The sequence below is a fragment of the Sarcophilus harrisii genome, chromosome 1 (assembly GCF_902635505.1).
Source record: "Sarcophilus harrisii chromosome 1, mSarHar1.11, whole genome shotgun sequence".
NCBI lineage: Eukaryota > Metazoa > Chordata > Mammalia > Dasyuromorphia > Dasyuridae > Sarcophilus > Sarcophilus harrisii.
The window spans coordinates 170283944-170307193 of NC_045426.1; positions in this window are offsets into that span (position 1 = coordinate 170283944).

Here is a 23250-nt window from a genome sequence, read left to right on the forward strand (position 1 = left end):
GAAGCCATCTCTTAGACATTGTTGAAAAGTTAAATGAACACATGTTGAAAAGTTAAATGAACACACATATATATACACACATAAGCAAATGTATAGCTCTTTGAACATTGTCTCTTTCATTAGATACTTCAGGGCAGAGAACCTGCCTTTTTTACCCCCAGAATCTAACACAGTGTTGGACACATAGTAAACTCTTAATAAATGTTTGTTGAATTGACATGAGTCTTTTTCTCGAGATAAAGCTGCTATTTATTCCCTACAAAAAGTTTTTTCACAAAAGAAGTAAATTCTTGGTAAGCTACATTTATCATTTTTAAAACTGTGTCTCCCTTTTCATTCATGTTAATATACTTCAATACAACAGAAGGAAAACTAGCATTACTTACCTGACTATCTCTGCAAAGATAAACTCCCATCATCTATTCAAGGGAGAATGATCATTGGAATCAGGACTTTGACAATCATGTTTAGTGAAGACCCAAAAGGATGATCCCTAAGCAATGACTTGCCAAAAAAGCAAAGCCATGATACAATAAAGTAACATTGAGTTATTTAACATTTGATGTATTCAAGACAGCCACACATTAAGGACCAGAGGAGGGAGAATGGTAATAAATCCTAGGTGACAGAATGAAATCAAAATCATCAAGGTCCAGAAGTGTCATGCAGAAAATTTTTCAGACACTAAAACAGGCCAACAAGAAATTTTCTTTTTAGTGTGCATGTCTGTGTGAGTGTGTGGGTAATTGAAACAATGGTAATGGTGATAGGGACAAGATTTAGGCATCCCCTTAGAGAAAGGCAAATGTTATGCTACTTCTTCATACAATCTACTAGATATCATCAACTGAAAGAACTCTGAGCTCATGGTCCAGTGAGTTTCAAACTCCTAAATGAAAATGGGTTTTTTATAGGCCTCATTCTCAAAATCAAGAACCAAAAGGAGGTTTGTGGGAACCTCTAATGTTGTATTCTAAATTTCAATCACATAGGATGTCCCCTATCTCCTGATCCTAAATGACAGAAATAAAAAAGGAAAGCTTCATTGTTCTAGTCATTGGAGAATTTGATATTAAGAATCCCCTTTTTATCCAAATGATGGTGAGCATGATGGAGAGAAATATATATTAGTTTTGGCCTCCAAAAAGCCTAGATTTGAAATTTTATGAGTAGAGTGATCTTTCCTTCATTGTTATAAAATGAGGAAATTGGACTGCATTGTCTCTGAGATTCACTCCAGCTATATTTTGCAATTCTCTGGTACTAATTGATTTCTTTTTCCAACTTCCTCTTTGCTTTTTCCAGGCCAAATGTCACTTTGGTGGACTTTAGAGAACACAAGAGGTCAAAATATCTTCTGCATTGTGTTGATCACCATTGGTAACAAAAGTTCCCAAAGCCCCTCCAAGCTGTGGATGGAGGGATGAAAGAATGGTTAGCAGGCAATATTTGGTGCTCCCTGCCTACAACCATTCACTCTGGTAATTACTGTATTTATTTCTTAGAATTAATATGGCTAGTCTTGTCTCATACCTTACCCTATAAGCTCTGCATACATTTTTCTATTCCTTCCTTCTCTCAAAATCCTACCTCCAAAGAGTAAGTGCACAGTGATGCTTTGTTGAATGAGTAAGTTGTGGGGTGGAGAATTGACTTAGAATGTCAATAACTAGATTTAACTTTTAATATGTCTTCTCTAAATACTTAATAGGGTGCTAAACATCCTATAAGCCTTTAAGAGCTGGGAGCTTGAAATCAGAAGACCTGAGTTAAAGTCCTTGGACAGTTCATTAAAAAACACCTCCCTCAACCTCAGTTTCCCCTTTTAAATAAGAAGGACAAAGCCTAACCTCCATAGGATTATTGTGAAGATCAAATTTGTGGGTAATAAATGAGAAAGAGCTTTATAACTGCAACTACATTAACTTAGTCTGGTGCCTCATATAGAAAAGGCACTTAATAAATGTTTGTTGGGTTGAATCGAACTAGTAACTTCTCAGAAGAAGGCTTATAATTACATAGTTTGGGGTACTACCCGTAAAGTTAATAACCACTGGGAAAGCTTTTGAATCAATGCCTTTAATTATTAATTCCTACAGTCTCTGCTTTGTTGTGGCTTTAGGAAAACATGAAAAAGGTTTGCACTCCTGATAAGAAACTGCGATATCTCCTTAAGACAGAATCAAGCCAACAGTACATTTAAGGGTCTATTTTTCCTCAGCCCTTCCAACATTTGTCATTTTGCTTTTTTATCAATTTCTCCAATCTGACAGGTATGAGATGAATCACAGAATGGCTTTAATCTGCATTTCTCTACTAGTAATTTGGAGTGTTTTTTTTTTAATATGGCTTATTCTCAGAAACTAAATCAAAGGGAAGTTTGTGGGGACTTCTAATGTTGTATGCCAAGTTTCAATCACATTGGATATCCCTATCTCCTGGATTTCTTCACTTGAGTACTTTTCATTCATATCTTTTTACTATTTACCAACTGGGGAATGTTTCCAATTTTCATAAATTTGAATTAGTTTCTTATGTATCTTGGAAATAAAACCTTTAACATAGAAACTTTATACATTTTATAAGGTTTTTTTTCCAAGGAGGGGTGAGAAGAAGAAAAAAAACACATTTTAAAGACCAATTAATATAGGAAAAAGAGTCAAGTGCTTGCTCACAAGGAAAAATACTTCATAATATGAGTTTCAGATATGTCCCTGAGCCACAATGAAGAACAGAGAGTTTGCTTATTTAATTAGTTTATGTATCTGCATATCTATGTATAGATAAATACATACTACATTTTGTGTGTATGTATACATTTATGTCTGCATATACAGAGAAGAGATGGTGGGGAGATAGAGAGAGGAAGCAGGGAGGGAAAAAAGAAGAAAGAGAAGAGGAGAGAGGGAGGCAGAGAGAAGGATGGGAAGAGGGAAGGGGAGAGACAGACAGACAGACAGACAGAGACAGAGGGGAGGGAGAAAGAAAGAGAAGGAAGGAGGGAAGGAAAGAGAGAAAATGAGGGAGAAAAGGAGAGCGGAAGAGAGAGACAGAGACAGACAGAGATAGACAGAGACCGACGGAGACAGAAGTTAGGTGACTTGGGATCCCACACTTAGTTGTGTCAGAGCAGAATTAGAACCCTGGTTTTCCTGATTCTCAGATTCTCTGTACTCTGCTCCATGTTGCCTCTAGTACATATATAAGAAATATGGCTAGAAATTGGGTCTGCAAACATGGGGCCCAGAAACATTGTAGAGGCGCCCTGCATTACCACCTTGGAGGCAGAAACACACTTATACTGTTCTTTGCCTTTCTTTTTATCCCCACTGTTTAACAAATGCCTAGCATATAATAAATAGTTCGTGTATGCTGATTGATTAACTAAGCTATCCATAGTGTTTTAGAATATGTCCTTCTAGACAGCCTTAAGTTTAGGCTCTTGAGTTTAACAATAATTTAGCTACAATGAAAGTTGACCAAACAGTTAGTCATTAAAAGGAATATTAACCAGGACTCCTGCCCCAATATTTTATAGGGGCTCCGCTGCCCTTATTAACTGACTGATTTTTCAGTGCCTGAAGATGAAAAGCAAGAAATCCTCTGCTTAATATGTCACCTACTCTGAGTCTTTAATCAACTTCTGGCCCAGTTTCTGTCCCAGGGGCTCAGTAGCAGGTGTTGAGACAGAGGTGTGATATTGTGACTGGGAATAATTGAATCCCAAGGGAATAACTACTCCTGGCTTATTCACAGAAGTGAATGCAGAGACCTGAGAATGACAGTTCTATAGGCAAGGCAACCCAAGCATCTATCCATTGAGTTCCTTAGCTAGGTCCCTCTTTCCATAAAGCAATTTGGTCCACAGCAGTTCCATTAGGGGCTACCTACTCAGGGGTGATGTCACCTGCCTGAGACAGGAGCAGATTAAGAGCCCAAGGTCACATAGATATTAAATAATAAAGATTCAATTCAAAACCAGGACTTCTGGTTTCCAAGTAGTGCTTTAAAAAAAAAGTTTTATATTACAGTCATTTCTGGAAATAGGCCCTACTCTAGACTGAATTCTCCCTCCACCCAAACAATTAAATAAAGCGACCAGATCAATGCCACTCACTGCTTTTCCTCAGAGAAGCATTAGGTGATGGGAAAGACACTGGATTTGTTGTCAGAAGACCCAAAGGCAATCCCCAGTGCTGCTACTAACGAAAGCTACTTGATCCCACCTTTATCATTTACTAAGAATAACCTGGTCAGTCTAGTAATTTTTGTGGATCTCAGCTTCCTCATCTCTAAAATGTGAGCCTCAATGACTCATTTTAAATAAATGTAACAGGGAGGTGTTTAATAAAACCAGTTCATTCCCAAAACTGGTCATGTCTATCAACAGATGCCTACTTCTATCATCCCTCTGCTAAGAAAATGAAGACATATTTACCTTGTCTGAATCCTGGTATAAAAATTCTTCATTATTAATATATTTTCTTTTAAAAAAATGACACAGGGCAGCTAGGTGGTGCAGTGGATAGAGCACCAGTCCTGAAGTCAGGAGGACCTGAGTTCAAATCTGTTCTTAGATACTTAACATTTCCTAGCTGTGTGACCCTGGGCAAGTCACTTAACCCTAATTGCCTCCACAAAAAAATAAAAATAAAAAATAATGACACTAGAATGACCAAGCATAGTTCTCCTAATTGCTGCCTCCCAAAAAAGATTTATACTTTTACTCTATGTAAATGTACTTTAAATGCAAATAATTAAGGGAATGCATTATAATTTTACTTTGAAAAAAATTGTTTCCCCCATTCTCTATTTTCTAGTTTCTTAAAGAATAAAAAAAAAAAGACATCACATATCAATTGACTAATCTTTCTGTTTATAATGAACTTGACGATCACCAATAAATACAAAAATTCTAATATGCAAAGAAATACAAGACGACTGTTTTTAACTTTATCTGTATCTGTAGCACTTAGCATGTTGCCTAGTATATAGTAAGCACTTAACAAGTGCTTGTAGTTTGATTGGTTGATTGGTTGAAGGAGGAGTGTAAAAATAACTATGAACTTCTGCTAGAGTTTTTTAACGAAATATATTTTAAGTTTAACAAGGACTAACAAAATTTCTGTTTTAGTATCCTGCATTTTGCTCTTCTATGAATTTAAATAAAATATTTTGTGGGTGCTTTTTAAACATATGTATGTATATGTGTGTGTATATACATAATATAATACATATTATCTATATATAATTAACCTCCAACCCACTTTGCTTTATCCACCTCACCAACTAGAAGCCTTCTTTGTAATTTTGTAACAAAAATACATACTCAAACAAAACAAATAAAAATATTGGTAATAACTAAGAATAAAAGTCTTATTTGTATGTTGTTTCCTCCATTAGAAAACGGGCTTCTGAAGAACCTTATGTCCCTTTTCTTTGCATTCCCAGATATTAATACAATACTCAGTACATAGTAAGGTTTTAATAAATGCATATTGACTGCATTATTTTGATCCATTACTTTTCTGAAGAGGTAAGAGGTTTGTTTTATCATCAGTTGGTTGAAGTCATGATTGGTCTCTACTTGGTAATATTTTTAAAGTGATTTTTCTTTCAATTCCTTGATCATGCTGTAAATTGTTTTCTTAGTTCTGCTTCCTTCACTCTGCATCAATTCATACAAGTCTTCCCAAATTCTCTAAATTCTTCATATCTACCCATTTTAAAACTACAATAATATACAATTACAATCATATAGCACAATTTATTCAGACATTCTCAATTAATGGGCACCCATTTTGTTTCTAGTTTGGTTTCTTTGTATCTGTTTTTACTACCATATTCTTTTGCATATATAGAACTTTTCTCTCTGTTTTTTACCTCCTTAAGAATTATGCCCAGTAATGGTCTCATTATATCAAAGGGTATATATACAGTTTCATAATATTTTTAGAGGAGTCTAAATGGTTGGACTATTTCACAGCAACATCAACAATGTATTAGTGTGCCTATCTTCCTATAGTCTTTCAATAATTTATTAAGAGCCTATTACAGGCTATGTACTAAGCAAAGCACTTCCAATATTTGCCATTTTCATCTTATATCATTTTTACTTCAATTTGAGATATGTGAAATCTCAAAATTGTTTTAATATGCATTTCTCTTCTTATTAGTGATTTAGAAGCTCAATGTAGTTTAAAATTTTTTAAATCATCTAAGATTCATGAAACGTGATCAGAAGATCTGAATCTCTATCTTATATAGAGATAATTTTTCTTTCTTGTACTCCTGCCTGTACCAGGATTAAGAGAAAAAGGCAGCAAATCATTTCCTCCAACCCAGAATGCCATTCTCTCCAAGGATCTGAAAGAGTAGATAGTCCCCAGGGCCTCAACCCCAACATGTGACTCAGGCTCCTATCATCTCTAACCACCTGCATTCATTAAATACATCCCAAGCTAGGATTCTCTGGGGACAAGAGTTCCAGGAGATGGCTAACTTAAGTCCTTCGTCCAGAACATTCAAAAGGCTGTAAATAAATGCTAATGAGCCTTAGGTCCTTTCCTCTTTCTGCCTCCTTATTTTTTCCTTCCAGGCTGGCTTGTGACTTATAGCAGGCCACGGTGTATCATGTAAGGAATACAATCAGAGGAATAAGCACAAGCTTTCATGTAAGCCCAGAGATCCAAAGAAATTAGGCTTTGAGTATTAGAAAAAAATCAGGTAGAGGCATTAAAGAATTAAAGTATCCTCAGCCTTTCCTTTCTGCTTCTTTTCACTTTCATGGGAACTCACTCAAAAGAAAACTCTTAGTAACTTATAAGACCACAGACACATCACTTCTGGTTCAAAGTGAGTGGCCAGAAGTAGAAAAGAATTCCACGAGTAGGTGCTCCACCTACCATGAGCAGGTAGAATTCCTGCTACCACCAGGAAGCACAGACAGGGCTGGTACAAATGTAAGCCCAGACTATTGGAGTTGTGAATTTATCATTTGGGGAGACAAACTCTGCAAAGATATAATGTGGTGGGGCTAATATATCCCTGGCATTGCTGGTCCATTTCTTATATGCAAAACAACTCAATACACAAAGTATTAAACAAAAAGCCCTGAGCAATTGTTAATCAATTCACTATATTCAGAGCATGCTTTAGACACTGGAAACCTGCTAAAAAGAGTTGGATTAAATCAGAAATTTAGACAAAGAAAATATTTGAGGCAACTTTCTTTTTGAATGAGTTCTGGCTACCTGTATAAGAGTATAAGATCACAAATCTAGCCAAAGCTATGAAGAGCAGACCCCTATGTCTATAACAACCATGGAGTTAACCAAAATTAATCATGGGATGAGTCACATATCATTTAACTCCTTTACTTCTTTTTCTTCCTCCTTTGCCTTTTCAATTCATTCAAGCATTGGTTGGTAACTGTGCCAGATGTTGAGAAGACAAAGACTGGAATTAAATAATCTCTTCCTTCAAAGAACTTATATTCTATAAGGAAGGCAACATGTACAGAAATAAAGATATACAATCTAAATATGAAATTAATATAAGATCAACTAATTATCATGTTGAAGCCCTCAAAGTATCTCTTTGAAAGAAGTGATAATACCTTGCTTCTCCACCAGTTATCAAAGTGGAACACACAGAAAGTAAAGAAATATCCTAACACATGTTAGAGATAGAAATTTTCTGGTTTAAAAGGGGACTATGAGGAAACCATCTTGGGATTTGCCAATCCACCAACCTAATCTAGATGCCAATTTGGAAAAGCACCAATATCCCTCCTGTCTCCAACCCTTACGTAAAATTTTCTTAGGTTAAAAGGGTGCACAAATGGAAAAAGTTTAAATCCTGTCACAGAGCATGCTGAGTCCGTAGTCAAACCTGAGTATTTTCCTAGAGAGGAATGTATTGGTAGAGAGGGAAAGGGAAAAGTGGAATGGTATAAATTATCTACCATAAAAGAAGGAAGAAAAAGCTCTTACAATGGAGGGGAAGAGAGGAAGGAGAGGTAAACTGAGTGAACCTTCCTCTCCTCAGAATGGCTCAAAGAGGAAATAATATATGCACTTAATATGGGTATAGAAATCTCTTACCCTGCAGGAAAGTAGCAGGAGAAAGGGATATGGGAAGGGGATACCAGAAGAGATGCCACATTGAGGGAGGAGCTAGTCAGAAGCAAAACACTTTTAAGGAGGGACAAGATGAAAGGAAAGAGAGAACAGAATAAACAAGGGGGGGAAGGGGGGTAGTACAGTTAACAATAGTAATTATGAAAAGAATTTTGAAACAAGTCTCTCTAATGAAGTCCTCATCTTTCAAATGGAGAGGGGGCTGTGCCAAATTTATTTTTTTAAATGAGCCATTTTCCAATTGATAAATGGCCAAAAGATATGATATGCTTTGACCTAACAATACCACTATTAGGCACAAATCCAAAAGGATTTTTAAAAAGGAAAAGAACCTATATGTACAAAAATATTTATAGCAGCTCTTTTCTCAGGGCAAAGAATTGGAAACTGAGGGGATACCCATGAATTGAGGAATTACTAAATAAACTGGGATATGTGATTATGATGGAATGTTATTATTCTATAAGAAATGATGAGCAGGATGCTCTCAGAAAAACCTGGAAAGCTCTCCATGAGCTCAAATAAAGTGAAATGTACTGTGTACATAGTAATAGCAGAGTTGTGAGATGATCAGCTGTGAATGACTTTGCTATTCTTATCAATACAATGATCCAAGATTACTCTGAAGGGCTTACAAGGAAAATTGCTATTCATACCCAGAGAAAGAACTGATTGTGTCTGAATACATACTGAAACATACTTTTTTAAAACCTTTTTTTTTCTTGAGGGTATTTATTGGGGGGGAGGGGGTAATATGTTTTATTTTGCAACATGACTTTTATGGAAATATTTTGCATAACTTTTCACATATGTCTTCTCAATGAGGGGGGATGGGGAGAAAAGGAGAGAAACTGGAGCTCAAAGTTTTAAAAAATATAAGTCTAAAAATTATTTCACTGGGGAACTGGGGAAAACAAAAAAAATTAAAACATAGGGAAAAAGAAATACTGGGATCCTCACCTGGAAACCAAATCCACATGTGGTTGAAAAGAATCTGTGTTCTAAACAGTTTCAAAAAATTTAGCAAGAAAAAAATGGTGGATGTGGATAGTAACTAAGGAAAGAAAATACTCCATTGATGAATAAAGAAGGATAAATAAAGCATTATCCACTTCCAAGCCTACATAAAAAATATAAGCGTCCTGATTAGAATGAAAAGTAGCTCAGAAATGCTTGTTTTCATTTAAAATGTTATAGGAGTGGGGAGTAAATGTTACCAAAATCAGGAACAGAACCATCTCTCCCTCTCACCAACCTGAATATTCTATTGAATACAACCTGTCCTGTTTCTCCTAAAGTAAATGGAACTGAAGGCAAAATTATAATTACTAAAAATAGTACTCTATCTGCTTTGAATAATTAAACAAATCAGTGATCAATTACTATGTTGGAGAAAATTACATAACCAAGATAAGAATAAAAGACCTATGCCAGGGGTCTAGGGAAGGACTCTTAGGGTAAACTGAAGGAGGAGGAAGTGATGGCTGGAACAATTTCTCTTTAATATTCTAAAATAGTCCAGATGGATGATCACCCATGGCAACAGCCTCGGTCCTCTCTATTCATTAGCCAATGAATATTTCTCTCTAGCCATGAAGCAGGCTTTCTCCTTTCTCATTTTATCATTCCTTTTTTCTTCCCCTTTCTTGTACTTGCTGTGGTTTTTCTACTTCTTTATCCCTGTTCTGAGACTTGCATTATGAAATGATGGCAGAGGTCCTGGAGATGCCTCTAAGCCCTCCCAACATGTGGACCCTGACCCACCCTCACTCTTTGCCTTTGTTCTGTAGCTGAGAGTCCAAGCTCTGAAGAAGATACAAAGCTTTCTTTTGGCTTTTTGCTGGCTGAGATCAGTACCTGGCTGTGTTCTAAGAGCACAGCTATGCTATTCAACTGTTATGTCTGTTGTCAGTCTGCAGGGAAGGGGACAAGGGTGACTCAGGACACAGAAGAGAAAGGGGCATGATGCTGGCTCATTAGTGTGCAGGGAGTACCTCTGGGAAGCTCTCCTACTGCCAGACCTGTGAGAAACAATTGGATCTAAGGACAGATGATGGTACCAACCCTTTTGCTAGAATACTTAGGGAAATAAAAAAGAATTTGCTAAATCAAATCAAGGCTGGTAAGATATAAGGAAGTAGGATGAAGTTGGGAGAGAGATCAGCTGAGGCTGCTGAGGAAGAAATCTCCAAAAAAGTTCATGTCAAAGAGATCTAACTCAGTTTCAATTGATCAATGATGAACAAAAGCAGCTACACTCAAAGAAAGAACACTGGGAAATGAATGTACTGTTTGCATTTTTGTTTTTCTTCCTGGGTTATTTTTACCTTCTGAATCCAATTCTTCCTGTGCAACAAGAGAACTGTTCGGTTCTGCACACATATATTGTGTCTAGGATATACAGTAACCTATTTAACATGTATAGGAATGCTTGCCATCTGGGGAAGGGGGTGGAGGGAAGGAGGAGAAAAGTCAGAACAGAAGTGAATGCAAGGGATAATGTTGTAAAAAAAATTACCCAGGCATGGGTTCTGTCAATAAAAAAGCTATAATTATGAAAAAAAATTTTTCTTTAAAGTTCATGTCATACCCACCCTCCAACTCCCACTCCCAACCTCAGACTTAGCTCTGCTTGCTCCACAGATTTTTCTATACTAACTGGAACTACATCCACCATGATATCTGCTACTCTCTGACCATCTTCAGGACACATAGCCCGTGCTCACTTCCCTTTCTTCCTGCCCCCTGCTCCCTTTTCCTTACTAAGTCTTCAAACAATAATTGAGTCTATACTCTAGTTCCTGGGGAAAACATCAATCAATTATCTAAGGCTATATTTACCAACTTAGTGACTTCCCATGCCAAATCACCCCTCCCTGAATATCACTTCCTTATATATGCTCTCTTCACTTCTGAGAATGAACCAAAGTTCCTTGAGGTCATTTATGCTCTTTCTTTTTATACTTTTGAAAGGCACTACCCCTTTGTTAGATGACATTTTGGTTACTTGAAAGAGGCAGAAAAAGGACATTTATATAAAGAATATTGATTTTTAAAATCAGCTTAAGAACAAACAGAACATCTCAGATAAAAATTTTTAAGGACAGACTGTTCTGCAGACCTGAGAGAAAATTGTCCCTAAGAAAATGTATTGTAAAGACCTATTTGAAAATAGAGTTCCAAATGAGGAAAAAATAAATTCATAACATGAGGGTGCAACAGCTCATTTCTATATTCTCTCCTTCCTCTTCTCTGCATATTGGCTCCTCTGGCTTCCTGTTAAGTCCCAAATAAAACTCCATCTTCTATTAGAAGCCTTTTCCAATCCCTCTTAATTCTAGTGCCTTTATTCTTTTATTTCCTATTTTTCCTGTAAATAGTTTGTTTGCACATATTTTTTGGTTTATCTTCTTTCCCATTAGATAGTAAAGTTCTTGAAGACAAGGGCTGTCTTTTGGCTCTTTTTGGACCCCAAGTGTTTAACACAGTGCCTGATACATGATAGGTGCTTAACAAATGTTTATTGACTGATTCAACATATGATTGTTTGCAGAATTTTGAAGGAAATAGTTGATAAATAATAAATTAAATGTCTTTTGGGGGAATTTGACATTGTTAAATAAGAACCTGATATTTGACATAAAGACAGATTATTTTTAAAAGTTTCACATGATAGATTAGAAAAGGTCACTATTAATGAGGAGGCCATAACTTAAAAGAGGACCAGAGGAAAATAAGAGAAGCAGAAGTATATGATAATGAAAGCAATGACCAAACCCAACCTGAGTTACTCTTGAGCTTACTCTTAATTTCCTGTTCCTAAAGAATGAATTACATAGTCACTATGTATTGTGACTTTCTGAGTTAGAAAAGATCTAGTTCAAGTGCTCTCTACTAGCTTTGTGACCTTGGGCAAGACACTTAAGATAACCTTCAGAGATTCTAAATTGCAAGATGGTTGCTCTGGGGAAGAGAGTTGCCTTGACATGAGTTTCCTGCTCAATGAAATTATAGGTCTAAAAAAAGAGATGCATTTGGGCACAGAGATACCCCTTTGGCACATTGAGATCACTGATCTCCAGCCGCTTCTACCCCTTTCCTATTTCTTCAATTGCTCTCAGTTACATCTTCTTCTAGCCTTCTGTGCTGAAATTCCAGGGAAATGGCAAAGGAGATATTGCCTGATTTGCTGCTGGCACTTCTACAACTATCCCCCAAAGTTCTCGGTCACCTTTGTGAGGAGTATGTGGAACACAGCCTTCTTTGGACTTTTCTATGTCCCTTCTTTGGTAGATTGTGACATCTTCCTCAGCCAAATCTCTAAGAACAAGCTATGAACAGATAGACAAATTATGGAGATAGGAAATTAGTTTCAGATTCTACACCTTACCTACTCTATTTTTTCCCCATTTGTTTGATGAGGATTCTGTTTGTTCTTCTTAAATGTACTGCTCCTACCTTGAGCCAAAGTCTGAGTAGGCCACGCCCTTTCTAGTTTCCTCAACAGGCACAAAGCCCTGGCTTAGGTTGAGCAGCCTCTCTCAGCAGCACCCTAACACTTTGATCAGGCCGTAATTTCCCCTTTATCCCAATATCGAGAAATCTTCCTGAACTAGACCTTCACAATGTGCTAACCTGTTTTGCCCACACACACACTCTCTCTCATCTTCCTGTTTCTGGTCTTTATTAATTTAATTCTTAGGTTTTTTTCTCTCTGTTCTCTGACTCATCCCTACTGGTATCTTGTAATTCTAATTATCTCCATTTCCTGGAACAAAAAGATTTTCTAACATTCTACCCCTTCTTTTTCTTCTTATGACACTGATAGATACCATCATTTACATTTGAGGAGGGGGAGAAGGAGGAACTGAAACCTAACTAATTGATTCCTCTCCCCCCTCCACCCTAGTTGATCTAATTATAGAAAGTCATGTAATAGAGAAAAGATTTTAATGCATTGAATGAAATTCAAAAATGTCTATGCCATGTTATCAATTTATGAAGATATCTTGTAGAAAACTAGTTAGAAAGTCCTATGTCCAGCAGGGAGAGAGATTTAGTTAGATAGATAGAAAAGAGAAAAGGATATGGGGGAAAAAGGGAAAAAAAAAGTAGAGGAGAGAAAAAGAGAAAAGAGCAAGAGAATAGAGAAATAGAGAGAGGAGAAAAGAAGATGGGGTAAGGGAGAGAGGAGAGAGACAGAGAGGAGAGAGAGAAAAGAGTGTTAATGGGGGGATGGTCTGATTGTGACCCTTGACAAGAAAGACGAAAGCCAAGAACTCTGACAGGCAACAGTCAATTTGAAGAGGACGGTAGGCCCAGAAAGCCTAGAAATATACCCCATCCAGCAAAGACACCTTGCCCAAAGTGGAATAGAAAAAGATCAGAACACCAGGACCCTGCAAAACTAGAGACATGAGTTACCTTGGGCAACTGTATTTCCTATAGGATTGTTTCACTACCAGTCTACCACTCTTCCCACTGACACCATATACACATAGGATAGTGTGCTCCAGGTTATGTCTTATAGCAACTTTTCATACTATGCCATCTTAGTAAACCAAAAAAATAATGTTTTATAGGCTTGCTATTAAATATAAGTAGAGTTTGTGAGCTATAGTTTTAGATGTGAGAATATATATATATATATATATATATATATATATATATATATATGAGAGAGAGAGAGAGAGATACCTGGATGGTTCAAAAGTAGGAAAATAATTAAAATAAAGGACATAAAACAAGATTATAGCAATAAATACCAAAGAAGATTTTGATGTAGTACAACATTCACTTAACAGTAAAAACAAACAAACAAACAAAAAACTCCAAACTCCAACTCTGTACAAAAAGGTCCATTTTTTATTATGATAAAAAAAAAAAATTCCCTTCTAAATTCTCGTATCATAGGCAACAGGGAAATGCTGGAATTTTTCCATATAAATGTAGAACCAATACAAGAATTCTCCCTTTCCCTCCTGTTATTTGACATAGTTCAGCATATGCTAAAAGGAAAAACATTAAATTCTTGTGGACAAAAAGTATTTGATGATAACTTAATGGTTTACTTAAAAAATTCTAGGGAAACAAACAAATGAAACTAATCAAGACAATAATTTCAATAAAGTTGCATGCAGCTACAAAGTTAATTCACAAAAATAAATAGTATTTCTACAAAGTAACTAACAAACTTTAGGAAGTAATAATAGAGAAGTAGATTTTATTCAATATAATACAAAATGCACAAAATATCTGAGAGTCAGTTTGCCAAAGAACACTCAATATCTGTAGTGGAGATAAAAATGCTACTTGAAAAATTAAAAAAAAAAAAAAAACAATGTAAATACCTAAAGGGATGTTCAGTCCTCATAACTGTGCAACAACAAGATAATAAAATTAAAATCTTCTGAAAATAATTTGCAGAGTTAGTGCTATACTAATCATATTTCCAAAGGGATACTTCACAGAGCCAGATAAAATAATCAAATTCATTTGTAAGAATAAACTATCTGAAATATCAAGGGAAATCATGATAAAAGATAAAAATGGAGAGGAAATAGCACTTTTACTCTTCAAACTATATTATGAAGCCACAATCATCAAAACAATTTGTTACTGATTAAAAAATAGAAAAGTAGCAACAGAACAGACTAGACATAGAAGAATCAGAAATAATCGAAGCTAATAACCCAGTATATAATAAACCCCAAAACATAAATTACTTGGGAAATAACTTCCTATTTGATAAGAACTAGAAAAACTGGGAAGCAGTCTGACAAAAATTAGGTTTAGACTATCATCTTATCACAATAAACTCAGAATGAATATAGGACCTGAATATTAACGATCATGACACTAAAAAATTGGAAAATAAACTTTATACCTTTCAAGCTATGACCAGGGGGTATATTCCTAACCAAACCAAGGGAAGAGATAATTTTAAGAGATAAACTAGATTATTTCAATTAAATGAAATTAAGAAGCTCTTTGTAAGAACAGAATCAATACACCTTCGATAAGAAGGGAAGTAGTTGACTAAGAAAAAATATTTGTATCAAAGGTCAGCTATTCAATCTATTCTAAATAGCTAAGAGAACTATCTGACCAAAAGCTATTTCTTGATAAATAAGTGATCAAAGGATTTAAGATGCTTTTTAAGAGGAAAAAAAGGAATATAAAGTATCTATAAGCCTGTGAATGAATGTCCCAAATCACTAATAATACAAATAATAAAAATGCAAATGAAAACAACTCTTAGATTTCACCTTACACTCAGAAAATTGGCAAAAATCAAAAAAGATGAAAATAGGTTGAAAGGAATTATGAAAAACCAACAGCACACTAATATAGTTGGAGAACTGTGATTTAGTCCAACTTTTAGTATCATAAAACCATAGATTTAGAGCTGAAAAAAATCTTATAAATCTTCAGTTCTTATGTTCTACAAATAAGGAAATTGAGGCACATTACAATTAAGTGACTTTCCTCGTCATACACTTATAATGCTCTGAGACAGAATTTGTATTCAGGTCTTCCTGATTTCACATTGAGTGCCCTAGCCACTATGATGTGCAATCTCATTTTAGAAAGACATCTGTAATTATATGCAGAGTCACTAAAATGTTCATACCCTTGGACCTAGAGATTACATTGCTAAGCATATCCCTAAGGAGGTTAATGGCAAAACTAACAACCATATTTGCACCAAAATATTTATACAACACTTTTTTTGAGGTAGCAAAGAATTGGAAGCAAAATAGATGTCTGTTTACTGAGAAATGGATAAACAAATTGTATTTACAACATTCATTGCAAGAATGTAATACAACATTACTGAATTGTCAGAAATTATGAATGTAATGAATATAGGGAAGCTTAGAAAATCTTATATGAATTGATACAAAGTAAGTAGAACTATAAAACACTATGTAACGTTGTTTCAAGCATGAACATTTTGCATAAGACTTTCCTAATTGGTAGAGAGAATCCCTACTGGAGACATTGCTCTTCCATGAGGAACAAAGCTGGTAAGAGACCTTTGGAGAAAAAAAAAAAAAGAAACAAAACAAAAAGAGAGAGATCTTTGGAAGAGAGAAACTTTCTTGATTATTTTGTTGACTGAAGATACGTATATGTATTGTGTGTGTATATATATATAAACATACTTACACATATGCATACACATGTGTATGTTTGTGTATATACATATATGTGTATATGTATGTGTTTATAATGTGTCAGTCACCAGATCCCATTGTTAGACATAGAAGCTCACCTTCAAACCCATCCATCCCTTCTGTTAGCAGAGAGAACCAAATAAAACTGCATAGGAATTCCTTACTATTTTGTGATTCCTAATGTGTTGGGCTTCTGAGGGTACAGTACACTAGACCTGGCTCAGACAGTCTCCCATTTATAGATCCTCTAAGTTAACAAAAGGAAGTTAACTTAGCCATAAGATTAAAAGGATTTTCAGTAAATATGCAGAATTAATTCATTTGGGTATTTCATTGTGCCACTGTTACCTGCCCAAACATTTTCCAAAGTACTATGCTAGACATAAATGTGTGTCAATCTTAAGGAGAAGCCCTCATTCCTTATCACTTGTTTGTGCATTTAAGCTTCCAAAAAGCTATATTCAAATATTGTTCTATAATAAACAATCAGCAGAATGGTTTCAGAGAGTCCTGGAGAGATTTACATGAACTGACACTAAGTGAAATGAGTAGAATCAGGAGATCATTGTACACGTCAACAAGAAGATTATAAGATGATCAATTCATAGACCAATCTCCCTAATGAATATTGATGCTAAAATCTTAAATAAGATATTAGCAAAAAGACTACAGAAAATCATCTCCAAGATAATACACTATGATCAAGTAGGATTTATACCAGGAATGCAGGGCTGGTTCAATATTAGGAAAACTATCAATATAATTGGCCATGTTAATAACCAAATTAACAAAAACCATATGATCATCTCAATAGATGCAGAAAAAGCATTTGATAAAATCCAACATCCATTCCTATTAAAAACACTTGAGAGTACAGGAATAAATGGACTTTTCCTTAAAATAATCAGCAGCATCTATTTAAAACCATCAGTAAGCATCATATGTAATGGAGACAAACTGCAACCATTCCCAATAAGATCTGGAGTGAAACAAGGTTGCCCACTATCACCGTTACTATTTAATATTGTATTAGAAACGCTAGCTATAGCAATAAGAGCTGAGAAAGAGATTAAAGGAATAAGAATAGGCAATGAGGAAGCCAAATTATCACTCTTTGCCGATGACATGATGGTATACTTAGAGAACCCCAGAGATTCTGCTAAAAAGTTATTAGAAATAATCCACAACTTTAGCAAAGTTGCTGGTTATAAAATAAACCCACATAAGTCATCAGCATTCTTATATATCACTAACAAAATCCAACAGTCAGAGTTACAAAGAGAAATTCCATTTAAAGTAACTACTGATAATATAAAATATTTAGGAATCTATCTGCCAAGGGAAAATCAGAAACTTTATGAGCAAAATTACAGACCACTTTTCACACAAATTAAGTCTGATCTAACCAATTGGAAAAATATTAAATGCTCTTGGATAGGGCGAGCAAATATAATAAAGATGACAATATTACCTAAACTAATCTATTTATTTAGCGCTATACCAATCAGACTCCCAAAAAACTATTTTAATGACCTAGAAAAAATAACAACAAAGTTCATATGGAAAAACAAAAGGTCAAGAATTTCAAGGGAATTAATGAAAAAATAAATGATTTTAGCTGAAGATCTAAAATTATATTATAGAACAAAAAACTATTTTTATTCAAGGAATAATTAGTTGATCAGTGGAAAGATTGGGTTCGGGACAAAACAGCCAAATAAAGCAACCTGTTTTGAAAACCCAAAATCCTTGGGATAAGAACTTATGTTTGATAAAATTGCTGGGAAAATTGAAACTAATATGGAAAACAGGCTTGGACCAACTTAACGCCGCAAAGATAAGGCAAAATGGGTTGACCAGGTAAAGAAGAAATTATTAATAAATTGGGAGGAACAAGGAAGACCCTCAGACCGGGAAGGGGAAGGTCTTTATGACCAAAGAGAACTAGGATCAATTACATCACAAAAAAAATTTGAATCAAACTAAAACCCAAACAAAACCAAAAATTAAAGGGAAGAAAAATAAAAATTTTTAAAAATTCTTCCCCTTTCCAAAATAAAGTTAACCAAATAAAAACGCATCTCCAATTAAAAATGTAATAAAAATTTTAATTAAAATTTCCAAGAAAAATGCCCAAAATTAAAAGAAACAAATTTAAGATACCACACACCCGGATTGGCTTAAATACAGGAAAAATAATGATGATTGTTGAGGATGCGGGAAAAACGGGACATTAGCATTGTTGGGGAGTTGTGAACGAACCAAACCTTTTTAAGTTTGAACCATGCCCGTTACAAACTGGATATTTATCCAGCAGTGTTACTACTGGGATTATATCCCAAAGAGATTATAAAGAAGGGAAAGGGACCTGTATGTGCACGAATGTTTGTGGCAGCCCTTTTTGTAGTGGCTAGAAACTGGAAACTGAATGGATGTCCATCAGTTGGAGAATGGCTGAATAAATTGTGGTATATGAAAATTATGGAATATTACTGTTCTGTAAGAAATGACCAACAGGATGATTTCAGAAAGGCCTGGAGAGACTTACACGAACTGATGCTGAGTGAAATGAGCAGGACCAGGAGATCATTATATACTTCAACAACAATACTAGATGATGACCAGTTCTGATGGATCAGGCCATCCTCAGCAACGAGATCAACCAAATCATTTCTAATGGAGCAGTAATGAACTGAACTAGCTCTGCCCAGAAAAAGAACTCTGGGAGATGACTAAAAACCATTACATTAAATTCCCAATTCCTATATTTATGCACACATGCATTTTTGATTTCCTTCACAAGCTAATTGTACAATAATTCAGAGTCTGATTCTTTTTGTACCGCAAAATAATGTTTTGGTCATGTATACTTATTGTGTATCTAAGTTATATTTTAATATATTTAACATCTACTGGTCATCCTGCCATCTAGGGGAGGGGGTGGGAGGGAGTAAGAGGTGAAAAATTGGAACAAGAGGTTTGGCAATTGTTAATGCTGTAAAGTTACCCATGTATATATCCTGTAAATAAAAGGCTATTAAATAAAAAATAATAATAATAATAAGATGATCAATTCTGATGGATGTGACTCTTCAACAATGAGATGGTTCAGACCTGTTCCAATGATCTTATGATGAAGAGAGTCATCTGCACCCAGAGAGAGGATTGTAGAGACTAAGTGTAGATCACAACATAGTATTTTCACTCTTTTTGTTTTTATTTGCTTGTATTTTGTTTTTTCTTCTTTTTTTCCATTTTGGTCTGATTTTTCTTGTGTAGCATGATAATTCTGGAAATGTGTATAGAAAAATTGCACATATTGAACATATATTAGACCACTTGCCATCTAAGGGACGGGATGGGAGGAGGGAAAAAAAATAGAACACAAGTTTCTGTAAGGGTAAATGTTGAAAATTATCTGTGCATATGTTTTGAAAATAAAAAGCTTTAATAAAAATAAGAAAAAAAGAAAAAAATTATATTCATAGCATCAACCTTAGTTTGCAAGACTAGTTACAAGTTAAGAATGGCTTGTAAATCAGGTCCACAAACACGTCAACAAGCATTTTACTGAACACTTACTTTGAATCAGTCACTCTGCTAGAAACTAGCAAAAAAAAAAAAAATATAGATGAGGTAAATGTTTTATTTATAAGATATCCTTCCTTAGTGACAAGAACCAAAAGATCTTCTAGAGGATATTCTACCACTTAAATAGCTTTAGAGCTGTAACTGGGCAGCCCTGACTTTGAGGATATGAGAAGCTTATTGTAGATAATAATAAAATTAACTGGAATAAGAAAAGAAGAACTAAAACAGAGAGCAAAAAGGACAAAAAAAATGCCTCTTGAAGGTATGACAGAATCTGGAGGAGAAAAAAAGAGTTAAAATCCCAGATTTCATATATAGGCATGGAGGAGATGATATGAATTCAGCTTCAGACCACCATAATCAAACAAATATCACAATAAAGGAAATCACACCAATTTTTTGTTTCCCAGAGCATTTAAAAGACATGTTTACATTATTTTCAAGTTTATTAAGTATGCAATGAATAGCATTATGCCTAAAAATACATATCTTAATTTTAAAATATTTTATTACTAGAAAAAGAAGAAAGAAAGAAAGAAAGAAAGAGAGAGAGAGAGAGAGAGAAAGGGGGAAAAGGAAAGAGGGAGGGAAAGAGAGAGGCTGAGAGAGAGAAAGAAAGAAAGAAGGAAGGAAGGAAGAAAGGAAGAGAGGAAGGAAGGAAGGAAGGAAGGAAGAGAGGAAGGAAGGAAGAAAAAAAGCTAACCATGGTTTGAGCCTTCACTGAATTATGATCTTCTTGCTGGTAGTGTCTTGCCTCAGGGTTGGTGATTGCTAACTAGTCAGGGTCATGGTTGTTGAAGGTTGGAGTGGCTGTGTCAATGTCTTAAAATAAGAAACAATGAAGTTTGCCACATAGATTGACTCTTGTTTTCACTTTAACACTTAGAGGCTACTGTAGGATTATTAACTGGCCTACTTCCAATATTGCTGTATCTCAGAAAATAGGCCCAAAGCAGGAGAGAAGGAGATGAGCAACAGTCAGTCAGTGGATACACAAAAGAATATTTATTAATTAAGTTCACTGTCTTAAATGGCAATGGTTCATAGTGCCCCAAAGAAATTACGATAATAACATCAAAGATCATTAATCACAGATCATCATAACAGATGTTATAGTAATGAAAAAGTGTGAAATATTGCAAAAATTACCAAAATATGACCTAGAGGCACAATGTGAGCACATGCCGTTGGAAAAACGGCATCAATAGATTCACTTGAGGCAAATAGCCACAAACTTTCAATTTGTAAAAAATGCAATGTCTGCAAAGTACAATCAAATGAAGCACAATAAAACAAAGTGTGCCCATATACTTTTCAGAAGAATTGAATCCTGAATTTAGAATCTGGCCCATATGATGGACAATTTTTTTAAAAAACCAACTTTTGTAATTCACTGTGTATCTCTGAATATATAATGGTGATAAGAAGAAATAGCACTAGTAGACATTAAGAACACAGTGCAAATAATGACATTCCTAGCATGTCATTGATTGATCATCACTATAGTTCAGGGTCATTTGAACTAAGGTAGCTAATTGCCTGTAGCCTGTCCCTATTCTAGTACTTATATCATGAATTGAAATATCCTGGCACCCACTGTGTATTCTCTTAACCATCAACCTTGACCTTCTTCTCCCTGAATATTCCATCAATCACAGAGGAAAAAAAAAAACACCAAAATTTTGCCTCTTTAGAGGGCTTTTCTGAGAGATGCCTTCTTAATACCATGGGGGCTTAATATATAATTTCATCTCTCCCTTGTCACCAGATAGCAAACCACTTAATGACAACTTCAACCTTTGGCTTTCCAAGTCCTTCCTAAGAAAGAGTTATCTGGTGACTACTGGATACCATACTAGCAACAGTATGGAAGGACCTTATCAATTCCATGAAATAGCAGAAAACCTGGATGGACTGCAACTCATGCCAGTGTCCACTTCCTTAGGAGCTATATTACTACCTATTTTGTTGCATAGGTGCCCATGATATTGTCAGTTATAAAAGAATCAAGCACTGCTCCCTTCTGCAAAGATCTGAATGCTATCGTGAGCAATATTACCACCTTCCTATATGAGAAATAATACTGTTATCAGTGCCCTAGTTTTCACTATTTACTGCTGCATCTATTTTCCTATAAGGAAGCCAATAGATACAAAAAGATTAACAACTTAGTTTATAGTGCCTCGAACCTTAAGGAAAGCAGGGTCAGGGGCAATTTCCCGCTCAATTATTTTCTTATCTAAGACTATCTGATGCTTTCAGAAGGATATTCTTTTTTTAGCTCATTCCCCCCAACTCCCGGCTTTCTTACCACTTTCCCAGAGATATATTTTTCTTTTAGATGATTTCACTTTCTTCACTTTTCCTTTTCCCCAGTGCATCACTCCTTCCTAAATATGCTATCCTTCCTCTCTTTCTGTCTTTCTTTTACCCATTTGCCCCAAATGGACACACAGAAAACTCCCCGAGAGCCAACCAAACCAAAAAGCAAAGGGGGAAATGTCTTTGATTTATTTTAACTCATTTGCCTCCATTAGAATAGACAACCCTAGCTAAACCTTTCAAGTGTTATTAAACATTTAGAATTCCAGTGGGTCAATCAATCAACTTATCAACAATTCTATTTAGCCATCTACAATGGGCAAGATGTTGTCCTGGATTCCCCAGGGAACATACAGAATAATATGCAATCTCTACTTTCATAGAGCTAAGAGGTAGAAGTGTACAGGATATGTTGAAGAAGTAGTGAGCAAACCAGATGAGCTAACATATAAATTCTTATTTGTTGTTCATGTCTTTGTTGTTACTAAAAAGCATTGTATGTATTATTGAACTATTATCAATAAATTAATACTTTTCTTAAGTAAAAGAAAATCCCTTAGTTATTCTCATCCTAATTATTTATCTTTAGAACAGATGCATTTTCTGGGCCTCAGTTTCCCTGTGCGATAAGACTGAACTCAGTGACCTCTGAGATTTCTTTTAACTCCAATCTATAAAGGGAAAAGGGAAAAAAGAGAACAAGCATTTCTTTTTTTCTTTATTTATTTTGTTAAAGCTTTTTAATTTTCAAAAGATAAGCATGGATAATTTTTCAGCATTAACCCTTGCAAAAACCTTGTGTTCCAACTTCCCCCTCCTCCTTCCCCACACCCTCCCCTAGATAGCAAGTAATCCAATATTTGTTAAACATGGTAAAAATATATGTTAAATACAATACATGCATACATATTTATACAATTATCTTGCTGCACAAGAAAAATCAAATCAAAAAGGAAAAAATTAGAAAGAAAATAAAAAGCAAACAACAACAAAAAAGAATGAAAATGCTATATTGT